Source organism: Amblyomma maculatum, chromosome 10, assembly GCF_055883805.1.
Source record: "Amblyomma maculatum isolate TAMU_Amacu chromosome 10, ASM5588380v1, whole genome shotgun sequence".
Taxonomy (NCBI): Eukaryota; Metazoa; Arthropoda; class Arachnida; order Ixodida; family Ixodidae; genus Amblyomma; species Amblyomma maculatum.
Genome location: NC_139353.1, coordinates 180,238,095 through 180,261,373, shown reverse-complemented (window position 1 = coordinate 180,261,373; position 23,279 = coordinate 180,238,095). Strand labels below are relative to the sequence as shown.

At 45.9% G+C, this 23,279-nt stretch overlaps 1 pseudogene; it reads left to right on the top strand.

The window, feature by feature from the left end:
- The first annotated feature begins 2,120 nt into the window (after window positions 1–2,120).
- LOC146178033 (uncharacterized) lies at window positions 2,121–3,345 on the top strand (annotated as a pseudogene).
- Window positions 3,346–23,279: the final 19,934 nt, after the last annotated feature.

The following is a 23,279-nucleotide window of genomic DNA, read 5'->3' as shown; positions in this document are numbered from 1 at the left end:
GGTGAAATCCAAGCTTGTACTACAATCGTGCTTTATTTCGGTTCTTACTAAATGGTTGTGCGTCATTTATATTTGGTTTGCATTTACGAAACCTGTGACCCGAATAGGGTGCTCCGTGCGAGTAGTGTCAATCGAGCCATAACTAGGATCGCTTTTGTATTGCACTTCCAACATATTTTGGTTATGAATAATAATAATGTTGGTTCATTTATTGGCCAATTTGCGGTAATCTGTAAAAGCGGCTCAGCCAAGCATGTTTTCCACCCCCCCCCCCCGAAAAAAAAAGGACTCGTTCCTAGATATTTTCTTGGTCGTAGGGCACATTCACACATCATTATCGATCGCGGACGTCGCACGCTGGATATCTGTTGATTTGGTTGCTTTCAGAGCACTCGCAAAGCAGGGAGAGAGCACAGAATATCGGCAAAGCAAGACACGCGCGGAGCGAAGAGCAGGATAATCCTCTACCCCCTTCACATCGTATAGATGGTGTTAAACCATTGTACTCTTTTGATGCCTCTCTAAGACGTGTTTGTCAACTGTCGAACATTTCTGAGTTTATGGAGAAGGGGAAAATTGGCCCTTTTCGTTTTTACAAAGGACGCGAGACTTCTCAGAATGCTGTCATGCGGTTGGAAAACAGGTCTTGTGGAAACGCTTCCAATGAAATCTGCAAAGTTCCACACGTGAGCCTCGTCTTTTGGCGCTTCGCCTACTATTGTGGCTACCCATGACACAATGCTACTTAGTACCTCCGTTTCGCATCAGCGGAAGCGTTTTTGTATCGCTAAATAACCGCCATTCGCAACTCGATCGCCGCACGTGCACAGGAAGCTAGCGGAGCGTCTGCTCCGGCGACGTCCCATCGTTTCACATTTCGCCACCATGCCAGGAATGCGGCGCTGCCATCACGCGGCGAAACTTGAGCTTGGGTTCCCTATTGTTTTTGAACCTAGAGCTCACCTGCTGTTGCACGTGCCTTCAAAGTCCCCACAAGGGACCAATTTTAGCACCATGCGGGCACGCCCACTTTCCAGCCCCTTTACAGCCTATGTGGGATCTAAAGCGGTTTAGCTAAGGTTGCCTCATTTGGGCTTCACGAGGGCATGCCCACATTGAGCTCTCTTTCATATTTCACCTGCCCTTAAGTAACCTACAAGGGGACGATTGGGTAAGCATGTCGGTATGTCCGTTTTCTTGCCCCACTTCGGCCGATGTTGGTCCCACAAAGATTTATTGGGGGCGGCCTCATTTCGAATCTATGAGGGCTTTCCCATAAAAAGCCCACATTTATTTTGGATTACGAAATGTGCTCTGCATTAGCCCGAGCAATGCCGCTATGGGACACATGCAGAAGGAAGAGGGGCAAGCCCAAATGGGGCGTTCCCACTTTTGCCCCATCGGGGACCGATGCAGGTTTTATGATGGTTGCCCCAGCCCCACTTTCCTACATCGGACCTATTGGGGCCCCACATTCTGTGCTATCTGGGGAGGTTCTCTGCCCAGTTTTCTCGCACATGAAGCACCGAATCTGGAAGTGACATAGGCATATATCCCGATTTTTATTGAATAGCGGAATAAGCCTATGGGGTCTATGGAGGACGTAATGCACTGCATTCCACTAGAAGCTGAGAAGAATGTGTGCCACCATCCCTGAGCCATGAGCAAATGCAACTGAAAACTATGTGCCTCTAACTCCAGTTTCACCTTCGTAGGTTCGCGCTCACCTATTCTCTCTTCTCAAAACTACCAAAGCTCTTCTTGCTCCAACAATCTTATGCGTTCGCCTAAGGCGATGAAGTTCCAAGCGCGCAAATTGTTTCCAAAACGTATTTCCTTATGAAGCCCACACAAAGGCCTTGCCCTGCCATGGAAGCCAAAATTTTGAGGATGGTCTTTAAAACCCATCAATTGAAGAGCTGATTCGGTGGGACCAAACAAAATCACGACGCGAACGCCCAAACTAGCAACGCCTATTATATGCATGAACATTATATCTGCTGATAGCGCCTGTGTCACGTCTGAAACATTGTCTGTCCGTGACGTCACTGGTCACATGAGTGCTTGCTATATAAAGATGCTGTTTGCGTGAAATAAAGGGTTGCTGTTATCGTGCCGGGATCGGGGCCACTCTCAATTCCTTCCTGCCCGCTGCCCGGCCGCGCTCGGCGTCCGGCAAGGGACCAAACGCGACATGGTGTCAGAAGTGGGATACTCTGGCTTTTGAGAGGCGTTGCCTTAACTTCTCAACGGGCGCCATGTCAGAGGACAACGCAGTCAAGCCCTCCCACGGCATGTTTGCGGTTCCAGCTCCGCCAAGGTTTGACTTCGACCGGACGTCCGAATGGCCTTCTTGGATCCAACTCTTTGATGACTACCGCTTCGCCTCGGGCCTAAATGAGCGGAATAAAGAAGCGCAGGTCCGGACGCTACTTTATACGATGGGCAGGCAAGCGAGAGAAATCTTCTCTACTTTTTCATTACCCGAAGAAGAACAGAAGCAATACGAAGTCGTCAAAAAGAAGTTCGACGAGCACTTCGTCGCCGCAAGGAACCTTGTTTATGAGAGCGCGTGCTTTCACCATCGCACTCAAGAACCTGGAAAGTCAGTCGACCAATTCGTTACAGCGTTGCACACGATGGCGGACCTGTGCGACTACAAGGAAAAAGAACGCATAATTTGCGAAAGGTTCGTGGTCGGCCTCAGGGATGCTAAGCTCTCTGAGTCGCTTCAAATGAATGCGAATTTGACTCTCGCCAGCGCTTTGGCAAAAGCGCGTTTAAAGAAGACCGTCCAACGACAGCAGCTGCAACTGCGCGAAACCGGCGAACCTTTGGTAACGGCGACCGGCAATCTTGACGCGGTCAGCAAGCAAGGGCAGCCCAGAAAGTATTCTTCAGGACAGCACTCGGACAGCTCGTCAAAGAACTGTTGATCTGGAATACAAGGTCCGCGACCCAGAGTCCAGTCCTACCGACCACGCACCCCCGAGTCATGCCCCAACTGCGGTCAAGGAACGCACCCCAGAGCCTCGCGCCAGACAAAAGCAGCCAAATGCAACTACTGTGGTTGTTCAGGACACTTCGCAGCTGTATGTCGAAAAAAGGCTGCACGTGATCGAAAGAAGGTACAACTTTATTCTCTCCATATGGACAAGGGAGCGTACTTCGTTGGCGCGGTGAACGGGGAGTACTCTAATTCTCGGTATGGACAGGTCGTCATTAACGGCACTCCGGCGTTCGCTAAAGTTGATTCCGGTGCCGAAGTTTCTGTTGTGCCCTCGACGTTTCCCGGTTTACCTACCAGGCTAGAAAAGTGCGACCTAATCCTAACAGGCCCGTAGAATGAGCCACTGAATGTTTTGGGAAAGATAGATGTATTTATTGAAAGGAAAAGGCAGAGGTTGGCCGGAATAATTCAAATCTGGCCTGCTACTCTGCACTGGGGAAGGGGAAGGAGAGACGAAAGAAGGTCATGATGGGTGACGATGTGGGAGAATGCATATGAAATACATATACAGACACAGCAGCTTGTTTTACAGGCGCGAATCAAGTCCGCTGGCGCACAAAAAACGGCAAAGAGCACGCACTGCCTGGGCACCCTTCCCCTTGTCCTGCCAAGCGCCCAGCAGCAGTTCCTCCGACAGAGGCCTCTTGTCTAAATGCTTCAAGGAAGCCGCTAGCACACTTCTTTCGTGCGCATACGATGGGCACACCAATAATATATGGTTCGCAGACTCTGGGATGCCTCAAGTTGAACATTCCGGCGAGTCCATCTGTCCAATTAAATATAAGTACTTGTGCGTGAAAGCCACGTTTAAACGAAGTATATGTAGTAAGCATGTCTGATGACGCGGAATATAACGCGGAACGTAAAATTTTAATGTTTGATCGAGCCTTCTTAAACGGATGTGTCGGTCGTCTGGCTGGGGCCAGTAAGCTGCTGTAAAGTTTCATGCCACTATCCAGTGGAAACAAAACACTGTACAACAAATCGTATACGTGGTCTCACCGTTACGCTCCGTACCTTTGGGTCTCCCAGCGCTTGAGGCTCTGGAAGTTATTAAATTTGCGGACTCGGTGAGAAGCGCAACAGCCGTCGAAGCTTCCTACCCGAAGCTTTTCAGTGGTCTAGGAGCGATAAAAGGAGAATACAAAATTAGGCTAAAGCCGAACTCGACAGCTTTTTCAATTCATGTTGCGCGTTGCATAGCCTTACCCTTGCGTGACAGAGTTAAGCAAGAGCTCGAGCGTATGGAGCGAGATGGCATGATCCGCAAAGTAGAAGAACCAACAGAATGGTGTGCAGGAATTGTGCCAGTACTCAAACCATCTGGAGCGGTTCGTATTTGCGTTGACTTGAATCAGTTAAACAAAAGTGTACTTCGCGAACGCTATGTCATGCCGACAGTGGATGCTTGCTTTACTGTGCTTTACTGTGATGAATTGCTATTTTTTGTTTACTGGCTTATTATACTGTGAGGTTTTCTTGTCTGTGACCAATACCACCGGTGATCTCAGTGCTCCACGTGGATGACTATGTGATAGGCCTTTGTGATACGGTTTGGCTGCTTTATAAATAAATGAAAGGGTTTGCGCGAATAAACATCAGTTGAAAGTTGGTGCCTGTCTTATTATTTTGGTGTTCCTTCCTTGTCCTCGTCCCTTTCGCGCCATCTTCATAATGCACTTCAATTATGAACCAACTAGCCCAAGGCAAAGCATTTCTTGCCAGTTCACTACGTTCATAACGCCAGTTGGGCGATACTGTTTTCAAAGTCTGCCGTTTGGAATAACGTCGGCACCCGAGATCTTTCAGAAGAAAATGTCGCAGATACTTGAAGGAATCCCAGGCGTGATAAACCTGATGGATGATGTGCTCATTTTTGGTAACGACAAGGCTCAACATGACGAACGCCTGCGTCTAACTTTACATCGTCTCGCCAGTGCCGGTGCTACGCTAAACAAAGAAAAGTGTTCCTTAGGGGTAACTGAGATAGGATTTCTTGCCTGTGCGCTTAGTAAAGACGGCATCAAGCCGGATCCTGAAAAAGTTCGTGCTATCAAAGAGCTGGCGACGCCAGCTAACGTGTCTGACGTTCGACGGCTGCTCGGTATGGCTAATCACCTGGCAAGATTCATACCAGATTTGGCTTGGAAAACGGCGCCTTTACGTCACTTGCTTTTGAAGGGTTCCGAATGGACGTGGGTACCAGCCCAAGAGCAAGCGCTGTCATACGTAAAAGACGTTATCTCTCCGAAGCGTGTCATGGCTAACTATAATGTTAAGTAACCTACGATTTTTCCGCTGATGCGTCATCATTCGGTTTGGGGACCGTATTGATACAAGTTCAACCAAACAATGGAAAAGGACCTGTTGCATTTGCGTCACGCTCGTTGACGCCTGCCGAAACCAGATATTTTCAGATTGAGAAGGAAGCGTTGGCAATGACCTGGGCGGCAGAACGATTCGAAGGGTACACCAAAGGTCTTGAAATTTTGTTTGAAACCGACCACAAACCACTTGTAACGTTGTTGGGAAAATCACCTTTAGATGTTTTGCCTCCTCGTATTCAGCTCTTTCGCATGAGACTTATGCGGTTAAGCTTTACGGTTGTGCATGCCCCGGGTAAGAGCCTCGTTACTGCAGATGTATTGTCTAGAGCCCCGATTCAGGGAAATCAAATTGATGCCCATGCGCTGAGTATTGGCGAAGTCGCCAAATTCGTTTCGGGCTGTTTGACAAATGCCGTCGAGGCTAACCTTTTTGAACGAGTCAAAGCTGAACAAGCAGCCGATGAAGTCTGTCAAGCTCTCGTAAAATTCAGCCTGGAAGGCTGGCCCAAGTTCTCATCGCTGTCGATGGTCTTGCGTCCATACTGGCAGAAAAGAGCAACGCTGACAGTTGCTGAAGGCGTGCTACTCAAAGGTGTGCAGCTGGTGATTACACAAAAATTACGCGCAGAGGTCTTGACGCGCTTGCACGAGAGTCACCAAGGAATCGAGAAATGCAGAGCTCGAGCCAAAGAGTGCGTATGGTGACCTGGGTAGAGTTGCCTGCTAAGAGCTTTGGTGACTGATTGCCCAGTGTGCGCGGAACGCAGGCAACAAAAGTCGGAACCAATGATTCTGGCAACCACTCCACAGCTAGGTGTTGATCTCTGCGATATTGAGGGAAAATGGTATTTGGCGGTAGCAGATCATTTTTCTAGATACCCAGAGGTAGCCTTGCTATCTTCTACAAAAAGTGTCACTGTCATGCACCTCAAAAGTTTCTTTGCAAGACATGGCATACCAGAGGTTGTCATCTCGGATAAGGGAACACAATTTGTATCTCAGGAATTCCAGTCGTTTGCTCGCGACTATGGCTTCCTCTTTTTGACGACGAGCCCCAGATACCCTCATGCAAATGGGGAAGTAGAAAGGATGGTCCAAACAATTAAACGGCTGATTATAAAAGATAAGGACCCCTATCTTTCTCTGCTAGCATACAGGGATACCCCAGGGCCACTGGGAAAAGGCCCTGCAGAGCTTCTGATGGGCAGGCGGCTACGCACAACAGTCCCTGTCCCTCCGAAGAGCCTTGTGCCCCAGAAGGTGAGCCTGAAAAAATTCAGAGATCGCGATGTAACCATCCGGCAGCGGCAGCGTAGGTACTTCAATGGTCGTCATAGGGCTCTTCCGCTGCCAGTCCTCAAACCAGGAGCGGAAGTATGGGTGACAGACTGCAAAGTGAAAGCGCGAGTCTTACGTCCTGCAGAACGTCCGAGGTCGTATGTAGTTAGAATTTCTACGGGTGTAGTTCTAGAAATAAACAGGAAATTCCTGGTTCGCTTTGTTTCCCAGCAGAATGACTGCGAGGAAGAAGGAGGTAGCTATGATTTTCCGCAGGCATATGATATTCGGGTAGAAATGGAACAGGAAACTAATCCATCTAAACCGAAGGCACCTGCCGATCCATCTAATACCCCCTTGCCACAAACCAGCCGTCTTGGATATAGAACACGATTTGGCCGTCATGTCCGACCACCAGACCGATATGTGTTCAGTAACTGATTGTTATTTTGTTTTGAGCATTGGTTGCATCCATTAAAAAGTGTTCATCCTTTATTGGTAGCAGTGCTAAGTTTGTTACAAATGCCAGTGTATTTTTTCAGAGAAAAGGGGAGATGTGCTGATAGCGCCTGTGCCGCGCCTGAAACATTGTCTGTCCGTGACGTCACTGGTCACATGAGTGCTAGCTATATAAAGATGCTGTTTGCGTGAAATAAAGGGTTGTTGTTATCGTGCCGGGATCGGGGTCAGTCTCAGTTCCTTCCTGCTCGCTGCCCGGCCGCGCTCGGCGTCCGGCAAGACGAGCAAGCTTAAAATAAATAAGACGAAGACCAACACACACTATAAATCTGCCACTCCTAGGTCTGGCAACCAGGTCGTAGGCCATATGGGAAGCGATGAGCAGGAACTCCACGGCCATCCATTGTCCAGCAATGCTGCTGAGCCGTTTTCTCTTCAACATATGTCCACTCCCACACGTCCCTACTTGCGGCGGCTTCTTCCTCCCGTTCACCCTCTTGCCGGGAGTTACAGACGCCGTGTGGCGCCAGCTCCTTACATCCAGCGCCGTCAGGGCTAATAAATGTTCAGAAAGGTCGAGACTAGGCAAGGGCGTTATGAGCTTCTCCTTGAACTTGATTTTTTCGCCGAATAGCTTCTTTATGACAGGCAAGAGCAGACAAAAGACAGTCTTCGCTCCTGCCAGGTCGAGATTTGGGCTGCTGTACATGGAGAGCTGAGAAAGTCAAATATGCGCCAACTTGCAACTTCAATGTAATTCTGCTAATTTGCTGAATATATGCAAGAGAACACGCTTTTAGCTTTCTCAAGTTTGGTTCCTTTTTCTGCCGTGTTACTTTTTGTAGATTTGACGCTGAAATTTGGCACTTGTATATATATTGTCCCCTTCTTCCCTACATAAGTTTGGGTCACAAAAAAGGTAGCTGTCTTACGAAAGGTCTATGTTCGCCAATGGTAGCCATTTGATGTTATACTACGGAAACTCATGTGTGCATGCTGACGTCTACTTGTCGACAGTGGCTGGCTATTTGCAGCATTGCGTTTTCTCTGTTATGTGAGAGCCGTTCGTGTCATTCTTTCTGGGAAGGCTAGAAATCTCAGATATTGTACACAAGCTCACTTTGCAATTTGATTTGAGCCACATATGATGCGAGTATTATAGATCTTACTGCGATAGTATTCATATTACTGCATGAAAGCTCCATAACAAAAATAAAACGGCATCGTCCCGAAAACACTCCCAGCAAAGCTTATATATTCGCCAGCTGTATGGAACATATTCGTCAGCCGTACGGATACCCATCCTCACCAAGACACTTAGCCCCGTATAGCTGTTATCTGCCTGTTTGTTTCGCTCTCTACCAAACCCAGATCTTGCTTTCCTTGAATCATGATTTCCTCATAAATTCTCAGAGTAAACCTAATGCATATATTCCAATTTGTTTACACCTGCATAGCCGATACCTATACAAGTGTACTGCATATATGTTCAGCGGCAGCGTTTCATTTCGTGCTTCTCAAAATTCTGTTTTGTGCTTCGTCCGCGGTTAGCATTTGCTGACGCCCTAAAGCTATTTTATAAGACTGTGCATCGCGTCACTTCATTGTCTATAATTACTCGATGATACAGTGTAGTGCGCATTTATAGTCGCATTCTTCTCTCCGTAATTTTATTTCTTTCATTATCAACACCTCTTTCATTCCGCCTTTCTCTACCCGATTCAATTCCCTAAGCAGAGTAGCATGTCATCGAATGCTAAAAGCCGGCTAAATTGTCTGATTTTCGATTAAGAGTTCTATAAGTATCTGTCTTGTCTAGAAGCAGCGGGCAGCTTCCCCTGTATCGACATCGTTTTTGTCCTGCAACGCAAGGGAGCCAGTTCCGGCACTATTATAAGAACCATACATGATGTCGAATACGGCGTTAGAGTTGATCTCAAATGTTTCATGCACAGAATGCTCCACATGCAGGACGGCAGGAAAAGCAGTATCGAAGAAATATTTTAAGGGGTTGCTTTTGAATAGTCAATGTACTGCTGCAAATCCTGTTTGTTATCTATATGATTGTTCTATAGGCTAAATCCAGAATTATACATTTTCTGTACTACTGCAACTGCGCAGTGATCGGCTGCGTATTGTTTTTCGTTTGCACCGTAGACGCGCACAAGGTGCTCTTTTTCCGGTCTGTGGGACATTAACGTGAGTATTACTTCAACTTCATTCCTTTGTCTTTTAATCAGAAATGGAGGGATTGCGATTCATCTTGCTCTGATTGGTAGAAACAATTTAATGCAAAACTAACAAATGTGTATAAAACGCATAATGACCAACTTCATTCATTACATTTAGCAGCAGTGAAAAGATGCGTTTTCTTTATTTTCAATGTAATGGTCATGCACACTAACTCGTAACATGCGCTCCCAATTTTGCAGCCGTTAGAGAACTCTTTTCTTCCTTCGCATGTGCAAGCAGTTCGTTTCTTCTTTCGGCAATATAACCGCAACTTTTACAGGCGTTGCAGACTCTTTTAAGTTAATTTACTTCATTTTTCAGAGCTTTGGCGCAGTGTTTATTTAAAGTTTTTACGTTGAATTATATATTCTCACTGTCACTTTTCGCATTATGCTTGTTTAAAGTTCGCTCAACCAGCCTCCATCAGAAGCTACCTCCACTGGACATTTCCCCTTTATACGCTCTAAAGTTACAGTATTTCCCTATTTCCCTAAGAAACATAAGTGATTGTAACTCGCTTTCCGCGGCACCCGTCAACTCTCAATTATTTTTCGACTGCGTTGAAATAAGTTAGTCTACTCTATGAATTAGTGTCTGCGTGTTTTGTTTTCCATGTGCGTGCGGTACGTCCTTGTTTATGTTTTCTTCTTAGTTTTGTTTTTATACATTGATAGTGTCTTTGGTCGTATCAGCTACTTTGGTCATCTGATGAGAAGAGAGGAGTCGCTGGAGAAAGATTTGATGTTGGGAAAGGTTGAGGGTCACCGGAGAAGGGGTAGGCAGCGAACGCGATGGTTAGATGGCATCCTCGAGGCATTGCAGATGAAGTTATGTGATGTTAAGAAGATAGTGAGAGACCGGAAAGCGTGGCGTGACATGGTCCATAGGGTCACGAAGAGTCGGACACGACTGAACGACTGAACTGAACTGAGTGTCTTTTACTGATTACACTTTTTGGGTCATCTCCTGCTATAGCTCTGAAAAAAAGGGGACGTTCTCCGTATGATAATAAATAAACACTACTAAACGCACAATCTTTAAAGAAAAAAGATATACTATACCCTTGAGCTAAACCTCCTGTCACCACTCCCGAGAGTACCTTTTGTAATATTTGGAGCTGAAGGCAGTTATTTACCCCAAGCAATGCATTACCAGGTGTAATAAATCGTAATGATTGTGTGATTCCATTGCCCGGTTTTAGAATCGAACTGGAATGGTTTCAAACGACGAAATAAAGTGCTTGGAACGGACGATTGTAAGTATAAATTCTGTTCTATAAGGAGACTGATGACACCGCTTCCCGCATAGATTGCCAGCTAGCAAAGCAAATGTTGCTCTGCGGGAACTGCGTTATAGCGGAAAACTGCTCTGCGGCTACAGGGCTCACCTATGAGACGTGGTTTGGACAGCAAAAAGTACATGTCTCCGTTCGGTTTCTCATCTAGGACGCACCCTATGTGACCACTAGCCACGTTTGCGTCATACCCTCTATACGCGGTTATGTAGTACTGCCTAATTATTTCGCGATTTTGAATTGAGAGGAGGCTTCACAGAAGCCACTGCGACCTTTAGACTGCAAGTGCAGTTCTGAACAGTTCAAAAAGCAAAGGTGGGTCATGCTATCGCGTGAAAGCTGGATTACAAGGTCCAGCTCGCACGCTCCAACCAGCCGTCTAAAGAAACGCACTTGCTGTAAAGGATCTTTCTTAAGAAGTCTAATCCAAAGTGTCAATGCTGTTCTCGAAGTGCTGATTTCACCTCGACTTGACTGACTTTGCTAGACGAAATGGAGCAAGGTCTTCTGAAAAAGTCTGAGCGTATTACGAAGAATACATGTTCAAACATTTGCACTAGCGAATCGTGACCGTGCAGCAAGCTCTTTCGTTCAAAATTCAGCAACAGCAACCAGCGTGTCCCCGCGCCATCCTGTTCATTTACCAAGCATCATTCTCCCGAAAAAAATTTGCTCAGTTTAGTATACACGTAGGGAATGGTTACTCCGGCCCTTATTTCTCTAAGTGAAGGTATAGGCCCCAAGAATGTCAGATGCCAAGGAGGTGCAACTTTCACACCTTTTTTGGAGACAAAAAAGAAGGAGCCACTTGGCTACTGTACCCCGCGGACGATGAGGTTGAGATGCAAAAGGAAGATAAGGCGTATTGTGTGTTGAACTTTAACATTTACAGCTCGTTGTAGAACAAGTACTGTTGTTACGGTCTTGAAGTGTGATGTTTGTACATGATCGAACGATCATATGGATATGGATAAGTTTAAAAATCGTGTGGCGCAATCTAGGCTCACCAACCATAGATCACAGGTTATTTTATAACTTCTAGAAGAGCGGTGCGCGTTTATATAAAAATTTGTGCCTGCACGCCTCTAAGTGTAAAAGGCTATTATTACTGGCAACAGCTCTGTTCGTAAAACTAGATAAAATATACTGTCTACTTATCGTGCGTGCTCCAGTCTATAGTACTCTCGCAAGTAGGCCAGGGCAGGCAATCTGAGCGGTTTCGAAACCCAGGAGCGGCAATGAATTTTGTCAACTCTCTGGTATTGCGGACATGTTATGTAAACAATGCCTTCCACGCCACGTATAAAAGAAGAAACGTTTTCGCAATAATAATTTGTAGAATTACTGGGCACATTGCGAACCTGTAAAGCTAAGTACACTTATAGTTCTAAAAGGTCTTGTTAAACCTTTTGTGGACCGATGACTGGTTGGAAGTGTCGCTGTATGTGGCGCGTTTGTTTCGAACATTATCGGGAAGCCAGAAGTGTAATTCAGCACATTTTGCGCATCCTAAGAAGCTACACTGTCTTGAAAGACAACAGAAACTTTCAACTCTTAACTTTACGCTCGCTGAGGCACTTACCGCTAGGAAGCAAGAGCTAACATCGCTTAAAGAGGAGGCCGCCCGTCTCCCGTTGAAAGATTAAATTTTATCTACGTGACGCTGTTTTCGTTTGAACAGTGCAAATATTCTAATGGTTCTATGTGGGCCGTCTGCCTAGCACTCGCTTTAAAGGCAATGCCTATTGTCATAATTGCGTTCAAATATTATTGTTGGCTCTAATTATATTCAGTAGTTTTGATTACATCTGTTTTGACCCTGTGACCAGGTCTGCTCCGAAGAGAGAATTACAAACCTTGCAGTCTGGAAGCTTGTGATATCATATGTCAGGAAACTGATGGGCTGAAATGAAGTAAGCTTGTGGCTCCTAAGAGGTAATTTGTTTCGATATAATATATTATAAATCATCTCAGTGCCATCATAGGCAAAATCTTTAAATGGTTCTAAACAGTGCATACGTACACCTTTTACAGGCGTTCTGCTAATGCTCTGCCAGCATGAAACGCTACCCTTCATTTTCTGGTCAGGTATTTGGGAGCTATGAAGCAAGAATAAATAATTTTGTTGCATATGATACTTAGCGCCCAATGTATTAAATGCTTAAAACTGGCAAGCTCTGTTTGAATGTCGGAAACACCTACACTGTTTTCAAATTGTGGCACGAATCTTTATGGTAATGTTTGTAGCTGCCAATTATATGAGTGTAGTGAAAAAATAACAAATTGTAGTGAACTCCGTGCTTGTCAGAAATAAAGAACTGTTTATAAATCGAAACTTGAAAAGAGACATTTATTTTCGCAATTACCTGTGCGACTCTATCAATACTGCCCGTCTTTGATGGTGTGGAGACCTCGGATGACTGAAAGAACACAAATTAAGTATAATATTGTCGGTCGTAAATATTTCTCACCCTATGTGAATGCTATCTAGCAGGAGGTTGGGTGGAAGCTTATTTATTGTGTGGCATATTACCGCCACAAAATAAATAATAGCAATAATGACAATTTACCGGAGAAGCGGGAACAAGAGGTAGGTTTCCTTGTTAACACATATATAGCTGGTAATATAGGTGAATTTTACAGCAATAATGAGAAGGTGGCAGGCCTCGTAATTAAGCTTAATAAGCGGTATAAACTGAAGGAAGCCTACGCACATACATGTAATTATGATGACCAGGCAGTCGAAAACTTCTATGGAAGTGTAGAATTGGCAATGAGGAACGGAAAGACGCAGTATACTGTACTAAAGGGCGATTTCAATGCCAAGGTAGGAAAAAAGCAGGCAGCAGATCAGGCAGTAGGTGGTTATGGCATTGGTTTTAGAAATAGCAGGGGGAATTTACTAGTTGAATTTGCAGAGCGTAATAAGTTAGAATAATGAATACCTTCTTCAGCAAACAAAAGAACCGGAAATGGACATGGAGAAGTCCGAACGGGGAGACTAAAAATTAAATTGACTTCAAAATGTGTTCTAACCCCGCCGTTGTGCAGGACGCAGAGGTAATCGGGAAGGTGCGATGTAGTGAGCACAGAATGGTAAGGTCTCGAATGAGTCTAAATCTGAAAGGGAAACGAAACAGATTAGTAAGCAAAAAGTTCATCATCGAATTCGCGGTGAGGGGGAGGGAAGAAGAGTTCAGGAGCTCGCTACAGAATAGATAGTTAGCTCTAACTGAGGATGATGATATTAGCCTAGAAGCAATGAACAATTATTTCAGAGATGTCAATACTGAGGGCGCTGTAGAAGTAGGTTGTAGGATAGTAGAGAGGATACCGGTAAGCTGTCTAAGGAGACGAAAGATTTGATTAAGAAACGCCGGAGTATGAAAGCTTCCAATGCAACAGACCAGATCCAATTGGCCGAGACATATAAGGTAATCAATAAGCGCAAGATGGGCGATATAAGTAAGTATAACATGGAGGAAATTGAGCATGCTGTAAAGAAGGGGGGAAGCCTTAAATCGATGAAGAAGAAATTGGGCATAGGCAAAAATCAGATGTATGCGCTAAGGGACAAGGCGGGCAATGTCATCACGAATATGGACAAGATAGTCAAAGTAGCCAAGGAGTTCTGTACTGACCTCTACAGCAGCCAACGAAGTCAGGACAATAATGAAATTGGCGGTAGGGAAATGCAGTCAGATGTTCCGCCAGTGACGAATGATTAGGTTAAGAAAGTATTAGAGACTACGAAAAGGGGGAAAGAAGCTGGAGTCGATCAGGTAACTACAGATTTTTTTAAAGCACTGGCGGTATATCGTGCTAGAAAAACTGGCACCCTGTATACGCAATATCTAGTGTCATTGACAATACCGGACGCATGGAAGAACGCAAACATTATCTTTTTTCACAAGAAAGGGGACGCTAACGACTTGAAAAAATTACAGACCAACCAGCTTAATGTCTGTTACATATAAGGTATTTACCAAAGTAATCGCTAATAGAATCAGTGCGAATTTAGACTGAAACCAATTAAAAGAATAAGCAGGATTGCGTAAAGGATACTCTACTAATGATTATACCCATACTATCAACCAGGTGACAGAAAAATGCTTGAAATACAACCAGCCCTTATACACATCATTTATTGATTACGAAAAAGCATTTGACTCAGTAGAAACTTTGGCGGTCATACAGACATTGCGAAATCAGGATGTAGACGAGCCGTACGTGAAAGTGCTGGAAGACATATATAGCGGCTGCACAGCAACCATAGTTCTGCATAAAGTAAGTAACAAAATTCCCATAAAGAAAGGTGTTAGGCAAGGAGACACAATTTCCCCAGTACTATACATAGATTGCTTAGAAGTATTCAGACACTTGGAATGGGAGCAGTTAGGGAAACGAGTAGAGGAAGAATACCTCAATAATTTGCGATTTGCTGATGACATTGCCTTGCTAAGCAACTTAGGGGATAAATTGCAAAGAATGATTGACGATCTAGACAGGGAAAGTAAAAAGGTGGGCTTGAAAATCAATATCAGAAGACTAAGGTAATGATCAATAGCCTAGGGAAGGAACAGCAGTTCACTTTGGGTAGCGAGGCATTGGAAGCAGTAGGCGAATATGTCTGTTTAGGACAGGTAGTAACCGCAGATCCAGACCATGAAAGGGAAATAACAAGAAGAATCAGAATGGGCTGGAGCTCACTTCGCAAGCACGCCCAGGTTATGACTAGCAGCCTACAAGTATTGCTCAAAATTAAAGTATACAGTAGCATCTTACCGGTACTCACCCATGGGGCTGAAACGTGGAAGCTAACAAAGAGGGTTCTCTTAAGTTGAGGGCAGCACAGAGGGCTATGAAAAAAAATGGCAGGGATAACGTTAAAAGATAGGACACTAGCATAGTGGGTCAGAGAAATAACTCTTCACTGACATTCTAGTGGAAATCAAGAAGAAATGGGAATGGGCGGACATGTAGCGCGAAGAAAAAATAACCGATGCTCGCTGAGGGCAACAAACTGGTTTCCAAAGGAAGGAAAGCGTAGCAGGGTGCGGCAGAAAATTGAGGGGACGGATGAGGGTAAGAAGTTCGCAGGAGTCAAGTGGATGCGGCTGCTCATATCCACCCCGGCCTTTTCTCCCCTGTATGCCCCTTCTGCTGGGAACCCAAAGCAGACTTTCATCACGTTCTCTACATGGGCTCTGAACTCCAGCCACCCCGCAATTTGCAACTGACAGACATAGAGCGATGGAAGATCGCGGTTTCCGGACTCAGCTGCACAAAAGGAGCTGTTTGGCTGTGCTCTATGGGTCACTGAGAGCCACAAGCTCCCGGCCACCCTACGCGATATCGAGCCGACCCATCAAAACAGTCAATAAAGCTCAACATTCAATAAACGTTTTCACCACCACCTGACACAGGACCGGGTTAATTGGAGGAATACGGGAGAGGCCTTCGCCCTGCATTGGGTGTAGTCAGGCTGAGGATGATGATGATTATTATTGGGAAATAATTTAATATGGAACATAAATACGAGCTATAGGTCAGAACACTGAAAGACGGAAAGTAAGATTAGATAACTTTGTTCAGCTGAAGAGTAGACTAGACTGTACTTTTAGAGTATTCTAGTTTCCTCATTGACAGCTATTATTAGGAATGCGGCAGATCGTAAGTTCATTTTTTTCTCGAAAAAAAAAAATCTGTCCTGAGTAATCTCTAAGCCCACAAGGTACGCTCTGTATTCTGTATGCATAAGTGTGTTGTGGTACTTTTAAGATACATTTATTCAGCGAATGCAAACCGCAGGACACTCTGGTTGGTTTTAATTTACAGTCCGTCCCACGAATGCATATTTTCAGCTCAAAAACAAAGGACGAAGAAAGGAGACAGACGTACGACGAATGCTGAACTTCAACTTCGAGTCGAAGTTTAACGTTAGTCCTGCGTCTGTCTCCATTCTTCGTCTTTTGTTTTTGCTTTGAAAATATGCATTCATCGTACCCAGACCAACTACCCTTTCTTTCCACGTTTGGAGTCAGTCCTCCCTTCGCTTAGGTGCAGTAGTACAGTGCTACGGAATAAACATTTCTCATTGCTTGTTTTCTCTGGTTGCTTTCATAGCTACACATTATCAGGGTTTCCCATTGTCCAGAGTAGATATCGGCTACTTCCAGAGATGAATCAAGCACGGGAAAACCTTTCTCAATTGTAGTCATAGAAGACTGCAGGATGCGTCCTTGATAAAAGTAGCAGGAAATAGTTGTGGGGGCACGCGTAGACACACAAGATTGTTTTCTTAGCTTTTTATATGGATAGAGTACGACATCGAATACCATTGCACGATTTTAGTTCCTTGTAGCCCTCGTGACCAGTACTACCCTCCCAAAGATAGTACGTGGTGTCCGGTTGTGCAGCACACGACATTTGCTGTTCGCTTCACGACTGCTACCTAATATATAGGAGCTGGATCGAAATAGCGGTAGGACTTTTCGATGAGGTCTCAGGCCGCATCATCGTTGTAGCATTGTTGTGGACCACTATTACAGGGAAAGAGAGAGAAAGAAAGAGAGACAAGAATAGAATGGCAGGGAAGTTAACTATATATAGGTTATAAATAGTAGGGGACAGGAACAAAGGGAGAAAAAAGAAAGAGCGGGAAGGAAAGTAGTCTGTCATATGTCCAGATATCTATAATAGAGGGGGGTTGAGGACGTACACAAAATCTAGTAGTCAAACCAAAGCCTTTTAAAAACTTAAGGAACGCCTTCACCGCTTTCGTTTATGATAAAGGTGTCGCCCAAGGGCTCAAAATCGTACCTTCTGTATGAGGGCGAGAGTCCAAACAGGGGTAGTGTAGCTACCAGAGGAAGGAACGCTCTCCATCTAGCTGAAGGAGGTCACAAAGTATATGCGGAATCGTTTTATCACACCGGCACTGCTGACACGCTTACCACCGTTAGAACGAAAAATCTGTGAATCACCTGAAAGCGGCACTTCTTCTTCTGACACTCGAGACGCAGGTCGCTGCGCTCGCTTTTGGAGCAGCTGCATGTAAGCAATTTCTTTCAGCTTTCTTTTCATTCAAGGTAGCGTGACCAACGCCACTTTCGCATTCGTACAGCCGCGGTAGCTACTTTAAGCGCTGTAATACTAACTCGTTCATCAGTGGGTTTCGCCATCTTCGAGGAGTGCTCAGCGTTGTAGCCTGCTGAGCATAGAGAAAGGAGTAGGAAAAGAGCGCACACTCCCGTAGGCCCCAATGGCCTACTTTACTGCAGCACTAAGCCATCAGCCTGACAAAAAAAAAAGGCTTTCGGCTTTAGGCGCGCGGTTTGAATGTCGGTATCAGCTGTGCCCTGGAGCGCAGTTTAAATGTCAGCAAACGCTTCCTTCCAGCAACGCCTCTTTGGAACTTTATTTGTGTTCTGTACGTTATGTTACTTTTTCGATTTATTTGCAAAAATAAAATCTGGTTACAGTTTCTGCTGACTGGCCATGAATGGAATTACGACACGGCTTTTGTCAAACAGCAGTACCTCAGATAGAACGCCAAGTGCTTTGTAAAATGAAAATTTGTTTCGTGTTGTCGTGACGCTGGGACTAAGTCGACCCGGCCTTCACTTGATAGCGCGCAGAGATGCAGGGTTAATGAAGGATTGAATCTTCGAAGTTGGTAAAATATATACAAGCAGGTTTAATGGCACTTTTAGAAAACTTATTTACATAAAAAAGGGTATATCAGCAAAATGGCAAGCGTTAAGAGTTCATAGCGAGAAGCGTCTGGATGAGCCGTTTACCCAGGGCTCAGAACGTCATTTCGTGCTCTGCAACGTCCTTAAATCCCCTATATCCAGATCCTCTCTGAAGATGCTGACCAATCAGTTCCAGGGCACACCCCTCAGATATCGGCAACCAATCGAACACATCACTGCACTGATGGTCTGATGCACTGACTGGTCCAGTATTGTTTCGTCGGGCGTGGTCACTTGTTGTCGGGTCGAGCTTGGAAACGGCAAGGTGGTAAATTTCAATTCTTCTGCAAAGATCCGCTATATTGATTCCGGCAAGTGGATTTCCTTCTCAGAAACCCAAGTGTACGTGCGCGCCACGAATGCTGCTCCCAGCATTGTTCCTTTCCGGTAATTGCAACTCTTTCCGGCATTCACGGGAAATCCTCTAATGGCTGTAATCCTCATGCTTCTTTATTCTCCTGTACGTCAGCGGACGTGTCACTCCGATCGTCTCCTTTGGACAATAGCCATTCCTCACTTGACAGTAGCGCCTCTCGACGGGAAGGGTGAACAAAAGCACTTCCGGCTATTTCTCACAGGGCGACGTTTTTTTGTATTTTTCTTGACGTTCCCTTGACAGGGCCAACTTGGCAGTTGTAGGGTCACAGCAAAGTAAAGCATGCTCACACAAAAAGATTCATGTGAACACGCTAACTTAGAGCCCTTGCACAAACAGCACATATTAATACCATGCCCACAGGCGCACAATAGTGCGCGCAAGCGCGGACACTGCACGGTCACAACAATCTTCTTCCCCGCAGAAGAGTCACGGAGGGCAGCAGTCGCAGCTGATGCATGAAGAGACGACTTAATGGCCTGCACATGAACGCTTGAAACTCGCTGTCGCTTGTCGCGTTGTCTTGATTGTCGTAGGCCAAATTGCTTGAGCTGTCTCTGAAACTCAACCACATGTCTAAGCAAGCCCTCGGCTCCCGTCTGAAGAGACCAGGTCAAAAGAACACTGCCATCGTTGTCCGAGAAAAGCCCACAGTCAAGACGCTCAGGGCCCACGAATGGCTAGAAAACCAAACGTGCTGCTTTACATAGTCACATATATACAAGCGCACGAAAAAAAGAACTGAGTATCAATTTGGATACATGGTGAGGAGCACCTCGGACCGCTTAGAAACAGCGGCTAAGCGCGTTCGCATTCCCATTTAACTGCCTCTTTTTGTATCTTGCTTCAAAATCGTACTGCTGTAAAATCCAGCTCCACCTCAGAAGGCGACTGTTGTTCGATGTCGCAGTTTCAAGCCAAGCCAGGGGACAATAGTCCGTCTGTACGGTGAATTTGGTCCCTCCAAGATAGCACGTCTTTACGCCTACCGGGGATTTTCACTGCGTAGTTAGTGTTAGAAAGCTTTGCAACGACTTCAGCCGGTCCTTCCCACTGTACTTTGAACTTATTCTGCCTTGAATCTCCCAGCCACATCACCTGGTCCCTGATACGAAACGTGCTTTGACGGGCTGATTTATAGTACACTTTGAAACGAGCCTGGGCTGACTTCATGCTGGCCTCAACGAGTTACTTAGTGTTATGCAAGCGATTCAGGAGGTTCAGAATGAATTCTACTACTCTTGGGTCTTCTCAGCGCCCCTCCCAGACTTCGCGCACCATTCGCAAAGGTGAGCGCAGTGACCTTCCGTATAGCAACTTGGCTGGGCTAAATCCAATGGATTCGTGCGGCACTGACCGCAAAGCGAAAAGTGCTGCAGGCAGGCAGGTATCCCATTCGTGCTTTTTTTCATAGCACAGTCCCCTCAAGACGCGTTTGAGAACAGAATACCATCTTTCTACGCTGTTGCTCTGCGGATGGTGGATCGAGCTGTGCACTACCTTAATGCCGCATCGCTCGAGAAATGAGGTGGTGAGGACACTTGTGAAATCGCTGCCCTGATCACTTTGGAACTCGAAAGGGAATCCAACTCTTGCAAACACTGACAGCAGCGAATCTACTACACTCTTGGACGTTACCTCGCGCAGCGGAACAGCCTTTGAAAACTTTGTGGCTGGGCATAACATATTGAGGATATAACGATACCCTGACTCTGCCACAGGAAGTGGCCCAACTACATCTATTACTAATCGGTGAAACGGCTCGGTAGTGATTGGTACTAACACCATCGAAACTTTCCACTTATATTGCGTCTTTCCCACCCGCTGGCACGTGTCGCATGACCGTACAAAATTTTCCGTGTCCTTAAATCTTCCAGGCCAATAGTATTCTTGCAACAGCCTCTGCTTTGTTTTATTTATTCCAAGGTGACATGACCACGAGCTGCCATGGGAAAGTCGCAGTAAGTCTTCGCGGTACTTTTGGGGAGCGACTAATTGGTCGCGCTCTACTCCGCGCTTATCCTTGAATAAGCGATACAGCACTCCCTTTCTCATCTCGAAAGAAATATTCTTTGCTGTCTTAGTGGCGCGGTGGCACTCCCTTATCACCAGTATCTTGGGATCATTGGGTTGCCCCATAGCTAAGTCCTCTCGGGTTCCACTTAGAAGTCTCGGGAGATTACTAGACACTGGAGGCAAAACGTTACTCTCAAGAACGCCCTCATTCCGCGTCTCATCAAGCTCACTTTAAAGTTGACTTATCTGAGATGCCTCGCTCTCAAAGTTTTCTGACCCGCTATCTTCCGCATCGACCACTGTTTTAACTGCCGTTTCCTCCGCTGTGGAATTTTCTGGAATGAGCAGTGTAGCTAGTTCTCGCGCCTTTAAACATGGTAAGGCTTGCACAACTGTGGCTCCGAAAAGGATGCCCCTCTTTCGCAGCAGCATGTCCGATTTGTTGGAAAACAAATACGGATAGCACTTAAGAAGCTTTCCTGAAACGGCAGCCTCAGTTAACTCGCCGAAAGGGCCCTCGATGACCACGTTCGCGATTGGCAAGCACACACTCTGTTCCTCAACTACCTGGCGGATCCATGCACACTGTCCTGTATAGTGGGAAGGCGACACATAAGCCGGATGGACAACATGCATCGTAGCGGCCGAATCGCGCAGTGCCATGCAAGGCTTCCCGTTGACTACTAGGTCATGCATGTAGGGTTCCAAAAGCTTCATGTTTTCATCGCAGTCACTGACATACGAGAAAGCAATCTTTTCTTTCCGGCAGTTGACGGCAATATGACCCTGCTCATTACATCTAATGCATGTGAGCGGCTTCCTAGCCTCAAGCTTGTTCTTTGTCTTTGTGTTCTGCGCATTGGTCACTTCCCCACTTTTCTCACTGCCGTCCTTTCTAAGGAGTTTGCCTGAAGAAGCCTTCCTTTCTTCGTTTGCAACTCTAGCAAAGTGCCTTTCCTGACGGTTATTCACACTCAACTTGGGATTGCGGGGCCTGTCCACTGCTGGGTTGCTGAATTGTCGGCGCGAAGCGTACTCCTCAATGAGTTCGGCAGCTTCAGTTGCCGACTTAATGTCGCCTCGGTCCTGTAAACAATTTCTTTCTTTTTCTGGGAGGCCGTTATAAAACTGCTCCAAAAGAATTCGTTGGACTACAGCGTCCCTATCACTGTAGGAATCAGTGCTCTTTAGCCACTCGCCCAAATTGACTCTTATATTGTACAGGAATTCAGGGTAACTCTCGTCCCTGGACTTAGTAGCGTTCCGAAAACGTTGTCTGAACGCCTCGGCGCTAAGCCTAGACTTTCTCAGAAGGCAAGCATTGACCTTCTCGTAGTTGTCCGCGTCCTCCTTGCTTAGCCGCGCGACAACCTCCGCTGCCTCGCAGGGCAGAACCGTCAATAATCTCTGAGACCAAGTGTCTCGCTGGAAGGACAGTTTTTCGCAGGTTCGCTCAAAGTTAGCCAGATACAGACCGATATCCCCTGATAGCACATATGGCTGCATGTACTATGACATCTTGAAATCTGCCTCCTTGTTGAGAAGAGGTACCGCTAGCTGGGGACAATTGCCCGATCTCTTGCTCAACTCTACTTCTAATTTCCGGAGCTCAATTTCTTGCTCCAGCCTATTTGCTTCTCTCTAAATTTCAAGCTCACGCCTCATTTCCTCTTTTTCCCGCTCTTCCTGCTGTCTGAGCTGCTCTTCCTTTTTTGTCCGGTGAGGTTCCATGCTTCACTGCGCTCCGCATCATCGGTTCCCAAATTAGTGATTGCCTTTAAAATCAAGGATTTTCGTGCCAAACCACTTGTATCAAATCCCAATTCCTCACACAATAGCAACAGTTCCGGTTTCTGCAGTTTTGTAGGTCCATGATGGCTCCGAGTTTCGGCTACTTCCAAAACAACTGTGCAAACTACCAAACCTAAAGGCGTTTCAACACTCTTTACCAGTTCTAAAATCTAACCCTGTTCTAGAACCTGGTCCACATCAGAAGAAAAGCCAAGCACTCACCCACACATGCGATCGATGTTCCGAGCTGCTCTCTTGTTGGCCGGTTGTTGCTCCTGCTTGTTGCTTGGGATGCCACCTCCGATCACCGGATGTGGCTTGTAGCTTCAGATGCTACCTCCGATCACCAGATGTTGTGGCTTGTAGATTCTGATCCACCTCCAATCACCAGATGTCGTGGCTTGTAGATTCAGATCCCACCTCCAATCACCAGATGTTGTGGCTTGTAGATTGAGATCCCAACGCTGGTCACCAGTTGTTGTGACGCTGGGACTAAGTCGACCCGGCCTTCACTTGGTAGCGTGCAGAGACTCCGGGTTGATGAAGTGTTGAATCTCCGAAGTTGGTAAAATATATACAAGCTGGTTCAATGGCGCTTTGAGATAACTTATTTACATTAAAAAAGGGTATATCCGCAAAATGGCAAGCGTTAAGAGTTCATAGCGAGAAGCGTCTGGATGAGCCATTTACCCAGGGCTCAGAGCGTCATTTCGTGCTCTGCAACGTCCTTAAATCCATA